This window comes from Pinus tabuliformis, chromosome 5_2, assembly GCF_031772625.1.
Source record: "Pinus tabuliformis cultivar Carrire ecotype Pingquan chromosome 5_2, CPIR1, whole genome shotgun sequence".
NCBI classification, from domain to species: Eukaryota; Viridiplantae; Streptophyta; class Pinopsida; order Pinales; family Pinaceae; genus Pinus; species Pinus tabuliformis.
This window is the reverse complement of record NC_142306.1, coordinates 437,443,421-437,452,169: the sequence shown is the minus strand read 5'-3', so window position 1 is coordinate 437,452,169 and position 8,749 is coordinate 437,443,421. Positions and strand designations below refer to the sequence as shown.

Sequence of the window (8,749 nt, the reverse complement as noted above, 5' to 3'; positions counted from 1 at the left end):
TCTCAAATCCTCTGTTAGAGTCCAATTCAGACAGGTGGCTGTCAAAGTCTCTTTTCAAATATGCATGCTAATGTCAACCAGCCTTCACCAACCACAGCTTAGATGTTTGCATAGCTTGTTCTCAGAATGTATTGATAACACTTGCAGGCCAGAAGGAGCTTCAATAAGTTTTCATTTAGGATTGTCATCGTCAAAGTGCTCAAAGGTATTTCTTCTTCAAAACTCGGTTTTGAAGAAGAAATTTCAAGTTTGTTTTCTGTAAAACGCTGTCATGCTACCAGTGTACTTCTCAGAGATCGAAAGGTTTACCATGTATCGTGATTGAGATTCCAAAGTTAAAAGACTTGTTGCATTGAAGGCTTGTGTTGAAATTTGTGGGAATTACCTGCTGACACTAAATTTCCCCTCATGACTGTGAAAAGATTGACAGCTGGTATGAAGAAAAAATTAGGGAGTTTCTAGAGACATAGAATATACCTGCAATATCTCATTTCAAATTGCAGCCAGCTTGAGGCATAAGATGGTGCCAGAAAACATAAAGAGTGCATTTGATGTTTCATTGGATGTCAAAGGTCACAAAGAAATTTCAGAACAACTTTCTCCCATGTAATAGCAGAGAAATTGGCTTCCAAATTAGAAGCATCTGGACTTTCTGGTATCCTTGTACAAGCATGCAATGGCCATCTTAATTTAATGTCTGTCAGTGTATCAAAGGATTCGATGCAGAGTTTTCATTGTGAAAATTTTCCTGTTATGGAATGTGATCTACCATCTCCAACGAAAACTGGAGGTAATTGTAAAAGAGACAAGGATTTTGATGGATAATAAAAGTTTTCAGCATCATGAAAAACACAACAGCTGAGATTCGTATGAAAAGATCAACATTTGATCCTGAAGAGTTTGCCTTGTACAAGAAGTATCAAATAAGGGTGCATAACGATAGACCGGAGGAAGTGCGGGAGAGTCTTACAAAAGATTTCTTGTGGAAACTTCACTTATTTTTGTTCCACCAGGGAATGACAACTCTACTCCTCCTTGTGGCTTTGGCTCATTTCACCAGCAGTACTTGATTGATGGTAGATTGGTTGTTGTCGGTGTGGTTGAATATTACCTAAATGTATTTCAAGTAAGTACATGTTTTGGGATCCTGATTTGGCGTTCTTATCACTTGGGAAGTATTCAGCTCTAGAGGAAATAAAATGGGTGCAAGAAGCACAAAAGCACTGCCCTACTCTTCAGTACTACTATCTTGGTTACTACATTCACTCTTGTCCGAAAATGAGATACAAGGCAGCATATAATCCTTCGGAACTTCTATGTGTTGTGCATTACCAGTGGACTCCTTTCCAGCTTGCAAAGTTGGTGCTTGATAAAGCAGCATACCTTTGTTTCTGTGATGTTTTGTGACCATGCAAAACCAATTTTAAAGCCCTGCCACTGATGAAATTCATGATTCCTATGGGCAAGATGAACATGAAATGGAGGATAATCTGGAATTCCGTGATGGAGAGTTACATGAATTTCAAAGCTCAGGTAGCAGTGACCATTCCATGGGTGTTGAGAATGGCGTTGAAGCACCCGCTGTGGATTTTGATACTGAAGATATTGGTGGGGTTTTAATTCAATGGAATGGTCTGCGGTTTCGATTTAAGGACATGAAGGCTTCTGGTATTATGGGTCGACGGAGTTTTATTTGTTAACCGGACACTTGCAGAAGTATATTAAAGTAGTTGGCACAAAACGTTCTGAACGTATTGCTTATTGTCTGGGTTGAGTGCACAAATATTCTCTAGCAGTGTTCATTCTAATATTATGTTGCATATACTGTTTATCTCCTTCTATTATAGGCGGAAATGCAAGCGGTGGCAATGATGCAACTAAAGAACAACATGTGCATGCGGCCTATTTTCTTACAACACAGTCAGTAAGGATTAGCAATCGGCTTGAGTGATGACAATGATGGCAGCTTGCTCTCAGTTGCCATGGTTGTGGAGGCAAAATTGTGTTTTGAGCAATTTGGAAGGCCGAAGCTGCATTACATACCCGTGGACAGAGTTGAAAGTGTGCGCTATGCATTGGAGGTGTGCGCTACGCACCAAGCTGAGCGCTACGCATTGGGCATCAGCAGCCATTGTAAAAATACACAGGCGCTACGCATCAGGCTATGCACTACGCACTGGGATAGCACGCTACGCATTCAGTCCACCACAAATTTTGTTTGTATTCATGCGACCAGATCATGTCTAATCGCCTCCAAGTCTGCAAATCTTCTTGCTCGCATTCGACGGAATTGCAATAACTCAGTACTTTTACTTCGCGGGATTGAACTATACCAATTCCACTTTTGCTGCTGCAACAACAAATTTAATCCCAGTAGTCACGTTTGTGATGGCCACTGTTCTGAGATATGAAAACGTCGACATTAGAGACCTGAGAGGGCTAGCAAAGGTTGTGGGCACTATTGTTTGTGTAGGTGGTGCAATGGTGATGACCTTATACAAGGGTTCTGTAATTAAAATGCTAAATGCATACAATTCCACAGCTAGCAACAGCATATTGGGTTCCATTCTGCTTTTTGCCAGCGTTTTTGCTTGGTCGTCCTGGATTATATTTCAGGCTCCAGTTTTTTGAAGAAGTATCCAGCTCAATTGTCATTGACTGCACTGATGTGTATGTTCGGAGCATTGCAGCTCGGTGTAATTGCTTTGATTTTTGAGCATCACACATCAAGTGTCTGGACCATTGGCTAGAATCTTGAGCTTCTCAGCTACGTTTATACGGGGTTGATTTGTTTGTGCAAACGTGGTGTGTACACTTAAAAGGACTAGTATTTGCACCAGTTTTCAATCCATTGAATACCATAGTAGTGGCAATTTTGGAATGCTTCATTCTTCATGCAAATCTTCACGTTGGAAGTGTGGTGGGATCGGTTTTGATCGTGGGGGGTCTGTATTCTGTGATGTGGCAGTCAATTACAAATACTCCGGCATTCGATCCATGCAGTGGATTTAATCCATATTATCAAGATCTTTTCCTAATTTCGGTAAAATGGCCAATGCATTTCCAGAAATTTGGGGCCGTTGTAATTTCCAGAATGGCAAAGTGGCAGAGAACAAGATCCGATTGCCTATGTTTGTCTTCAGTAATGGGATTGACACCTGTAAATGCCACCTCTTCATCAGTTATCAACAGATTCGAGTAGAAAATGGAGCGCTTTTCTATCTTCAGAAACGCTGATTGGCTCTTAGTTTTGTTTGTTTAATAATGATAAAACAAATTCCTTGTCTTGGGGTCGATTTGTTTTCCCCTAGCAGAGTTTATTTAATGTATTGAAAAAACCATTTGTAGGGGTTGGAGAGAGTTCTGAGAGCGGTGCGTGGAGAAAAATAGAGTTTCATTGTATAGTTTTGACAGGGATTCAATAAAAAAAAATACAGCTCTGACTCCTGAGATTCCTGTGGTATAACATTTGACATATGTTGCTTCTCTGTCTCATACGTTCCTTGTTATGTTTACTGTTTCATTTCATAATCATTTCCGTTGAATACTTTTAAGTGATAAAGGCAGAATTCAAATTATTTGCTCTGTCTTGAGGAAGTGTTCATATTTTTGTTTTCTTCTGTTTGAAAAGGATCCATCTTCTATGCCCTTGTCGACTTCTCAGCAGTCTTTCCATTCCATTTATCTCAATTTAAATGTTAAATTTCTTGCCTATCTTGCCTCAGGAGATAATCTGTGTTTTTTATTACATTCCCTGTTCAAGCTGTTCTTTGCCCCATACAGCCCAGAAAACCCCAATCATTCATTAAAACCTCATTTCATATCTCTTTACTAGCCTGTTGTGGCCAGCAACACCCCCCCCTCGTTCAAACTAGTATCGGCCATGATGCTAGAATGAATGGGGACCCTTAGTTAATTTTCAGAAAAAACAAAGATTTCTTTTGAAGTTACAAGCATAAGCTTAGGAAAGGTCTCTTGGACAACTTAAGCCTAAACCTATGTCCATAAAAGCAAATCTTAAGGTCGCATCACAAAAAATTAAAGAAACGCCTTCGTTTCCCCTCTAAAAGCCAATATGCACATCACCTCGGTGTTAGTAAACAACATCACATCGCAAATACACTAGCATCCATAAATCCATAAAGAAAGCTTACAAGTCCGCCGATCTATGATGTTGCGATCGCGCGATCGCATATCGCAGAAATGAGGCAGGGTACGTTGGCAAACATTTGAATCGTTGCGATCTGCGATATTGCGATCTGCGATATGGCAATCTGCGATGTTGCGATCACTACCGTTTGCGATCGCGCGACATGCAAGGATACATTGGCAAGTCTTAAAAGCACCTTAGTACGACTCCTTTGAGCACGCCACCCAAAGAAAATCCACTTACTATAACCTGACTTGGAAATTATGCGCTTTTAATGTTAGTAATGAATTAGTTGTCAGTTATTAAGTGGCATAAAGACGCGTGCCTTAATGCGGATTTGCTTCACGTAAGGTGGCGTATCTGATTTATCTCTTGCATTTAAAACTCTCCCATCACCTTTCTGATCAATCTTTCCATTTTACTCATAATCTGCAGAGAAAAGTGCGAAGGCAAAATCAACCAGAAACGATAAGCGAGATGGGGAAGAAGAACAAAGCTCAGAGCTCAGAGACAAGGGAAAAGACCAAGGAGATGGCGCCCCTCTACACAGATACCGCATGCAATAAAGATGCAGGCATTTCCACATGGGAAGCATGTATAGGCTGTTAGAAAGAGAGAACCCTAGAGTAATCAAGGTAACTGCTGTTGTCACAGATGCACCACGTCCTTCAGAAGCATCCCTGGAAGACCTAGCGTGCTCTTTCCTCCACAGAATAGCAGCAAGGCCGAAGATCCTACCGTATACAGACATGATCAAGTGGATTTTAGATGATGCGGAGTTGCATCATAGGCAGTTCAAATTCAAAGGACATGGGCTCGTGGGATCGTTCGCGCTCAAGACCTGAAACTCATGTATCACCTTCCTGAACCACAAACGACCTACAATGCAGATTTTGTTAGGAAGTTCGCAGCAAAGAATCCGGACCTATCAGACACTACCAAGGAATGGTCAAAAAGGGATGAACCACTAAAAAAAGATAAGAACGGTATGTATAGCACTAGTTCTCTTACCTCTCCGTATTGTTTTGCTGCAGCCATGCTCTGTAGGCTATTTGGTAAACCCGATATCAATAAATTTCCATCTGAATGGCTACCGTCAATTGATGCCGCGACTAACTCCGAGATAGTAGATTGGGCCAAAATCCTTTCTGACACTCTATACACGACAGTTCTCCACTATCGTTCTAAGAGATCCTTCTCCCAAAGGTTCTATCCTCCTTTTTATTTGTCTGCCTATATAATGGACTCTGTCTGTCATGTATCAAAATTCCCTACTATGGGTTGGCAATGACTACCCAGGACCCATTGCCTATTCATGTCTATCATAAAATCTTATGGGATTCCCAGTTCGCCCCCCATTTTTACCAGATTTGTCATGGGCTTATGTTGCCCATACATAGGATAATATCCACCCCGGGGTACTTACCGAGCGCGTTACAGCTGGAGGCAGAATGGAAGCAGAAGGCACAGGCAAACGGAAAGGCAATTCAGACATTGGCTAGACTAAACTGGGAAAGTTACTGGACTTAGTTAAGCCCCATAGCCAATGCATGACAGTAAGGTGCATCATGAACGCGGCCGAGAAAGTAGCGGCAGCTCTTATGGATGCCGTTTTCACAGCCCAGTTAAACACAGAAGTCGGCCAACCGACTCTTCTCAAGCCCATGCTTGAAAGCTGCAATTTCAGAGACCAAATTAAGAAGTAATTTCATTTAGAAAGTTGTTTTTTCTTTTTTCTTTTTTTTTTTTGTTTACTGAATTAGAAAAAGGGCGGTCATTTGAGAACCGTGTCCTAAATTTTGTAATAATACTATTATTAGCATTAGATAGTAGTATTTCAACGCTTCTCATTGCATTGGAGAAGGGTCCAGAAATTTGTCGAAAACTTGTCCCGAACATGAACTTCTGCACCCTCAGAGGAGGTTTTGATGAATGGAAGGATCGAGATTTATTTATGTTTGTGTCTTAATGTCTGCTACTGATGTTGCACTTCTGTACTCTTGGTAGATGTTAGAAGCAAGTAGAGATAGATCGTTATTGCTTGAAGTCTGTGAGTAAGAATTAGTCATAAATGGTACTTTAATCTCTTGATTAATTCCTGTTTGTATTCCTAGAGCGATATACAGCTGATATTGTTTGCATGTTAATGTTTGAACACATGGGTTATCATTTGGCACTTCTGTACGGTGGACTTATTGATTTATGCTTAACATGCTAATGATTTGATTATGCGATGTGCTTTTTCACAACTGTTTTGTTTAACTTCTTAGGCAGAACATTCATCTTAAACGGTTTATATTCTTATAATGGCTGAATAATCTTTATTACCATTATTGTATGAAATATTTCTAGATTGCATAATAGAAGAAATATATATCCCAGGTTAGTGTAGATCTTGTGTGTGTTATTTCCATTAGATTAAAGTAGCTTAGAGTCACTTTGCAAGTTAGATTTAATTATTTGTAGAATGCCTTCAGAACTAACATAATCAAACTTTACACACACACACACATCCCATGCATCAGGAAGCTGGTCCAGTTATCCCCAGTTGGACCCCCGCTCCAAAACGGGTAAGGAGCCGCCAACCAGGTTCCGGACTGGGTGGGTATCCCCTTTGTTGTTGACTCGATTTCTGGGCCCTCAACATAGCCTAAAATCAGTATTCCTTATCGGTCATCTCAACCCCTTTGATTATATTTTTTCCGAGATAAACCGGAGAGAGCCCTCTCCTATCCTCATAGGGCTAGCTACGAGGCTAAGCTTGGTTTGATGTTGCCTAGAGTTTGCCTTCCTCAACCTGAGGCAGATTTGAGCGCTAACAGGTTGGAAAGTGCAACACCGATTTGGTTGTAGGTGAAAACTCAAGAGGACATGAATAAAAGTGGTAAGGTTTTATCCTCTTGGAATTATTTTTTTTTGCAATAAGATGAGAATTTTATCTATTAGCATACATGCAAAAAGCTATAATGGATTGGAAAAACATTAGGAAGCTAAGGGTAAAAATGTGCAAAGCTATACTCAAGAATTTAGGAAAAGATCTTTGATTTTGGGTATAGATTTATCCTCTCGAGAAACTCTACTCAAATAGATTCGAGGTTTACATAGTTATTTGAGAAACATAACTCTCATGTTTAACCCTACAAAACTAGATGAAGTTTGTGTACAGGAAACTCATTTAGAAGCAAGGGGAAAGAATGTTCCCCAATATGGAAGCAAAAATCCGTTCAAGAGTGGAGACAAAGGAAAGGGGAAAGTCAAAGAAAAAGGGGAGAAGAATGCTTCAGTCAAGAACGAGGGAGAAAAAACTCACATGTAAACATTTGTTCAAAAGAAGGTCATGATGAAGATCATCGTTGGAAACTTCATCCTGAAATGAGACCTTGAAAGTTTAACAACAAAGGGAAACAAAAGACTTCTACAACTACAAACATGATTTAGGATCCAATTCCAGGGATGAAACAAAGGTCACAACCATGGGATTTAAAGGTAAGGAATTTATTGCAAGTACTAGTTTTTCCAGTAACCTCAATGAAACTCAACACGAAAATGAAAGAATAGAGTTTGTCCACATTAATTCATTTGAAAACATACCAAGATAGATATGTTGTTTGATTGTGGATCACAAGCAAATCTTATTTCATAAGACATTATTAAGAAATTAAACTTGGAAACCATTCCTCATCCAAAACCTTATCCTTTAGGTTGGATATGTGACAATGCAAAATTGCATGTGACAAAAAGATGTGAACTAGAATTTTCCATCATTGCAAACTTATAGATGAGGTAGAGCTTGATATAATTCCACTTGACATTTTTGGCATTGTTTTGGGAAGCCCATATCTATATGACAGGAGAACCATATTTCATCGCCATGAGAAAAAATATCACCTTTTTACAAATTTAATTGAGTACTTTGTTAGAGAACATAGAAAGAAGTTGAATTTATCACTTGTGAATGTTGGACAAATGCAGAGGATTTTTAATGTTAGTAAGAATTTTGTAGTCTTGATGATCAAACCCAAAGAAATTTTGAAAATGAAGCCTTCCAAGGATATGATGCAAGTTAAAATCTGATTTGATTGTGGTTGTTAACACCTATGATAAGATGTTTCAGGAACCTGAAGGATTTCCTCCTAAAAGAGGAATCCAACATGAGATCCAATTGCAGCAAGATTTTCCTCTTCCAAACATTGGCATGTACAGGATACAGTTATGGAGAATGCAGAAATCAAGAAAAAAATCCAAGAGTTACTTGATGAAGGGGTCATCAGACCAAGCACATAGCCATGTGGGTCACCAATTGTTTTAGTACCAAATAAATATGGTACATGGCGTATGTCTGTGGTATTCAAATCCTTGAACAAGATCACAGTAAAGAATCGTTACCCTCTTCCTCAAATTAATGATTTACTTGATCAGTTGAAAGATGTTGTTTATTTCACTAAGTTGGACTTGAGAAATGGCTATCATCATATTAGGATTTTTGAAGGAGACATATGGAACACAACTTTCAAAACAAAGCAAGGTTTGTTTGAATGGTTGGTTATGCCATTTGGGCTTTGTAATTCTCTTGCAACATTCATGAGAGTTATGAATTAT

General features: G+C 39.4%; 2 pseudogenes; both read left to right on the top strand.

The window, feature by feature from the left end:
- Positions 1-381: 381 nt before the first annotated feature.
- On the top strand, positions 382-1,774 carry LOC149159540 (arginyl-tRNA--protein transferase 1 pseudogene; annotated as a pseudogene).
- A 185-nt stretch (positions 1,775-1,959) lies between these two features.
- LOC149159539 (WAT1-related protein At5g13670-like) lies at positions 1,960-3,237 on the top strand (annotated as a pseudogene).
- The last annotated feature ends 5,512 nt before the right edge of the window (positions 3,238-8,749 follow it).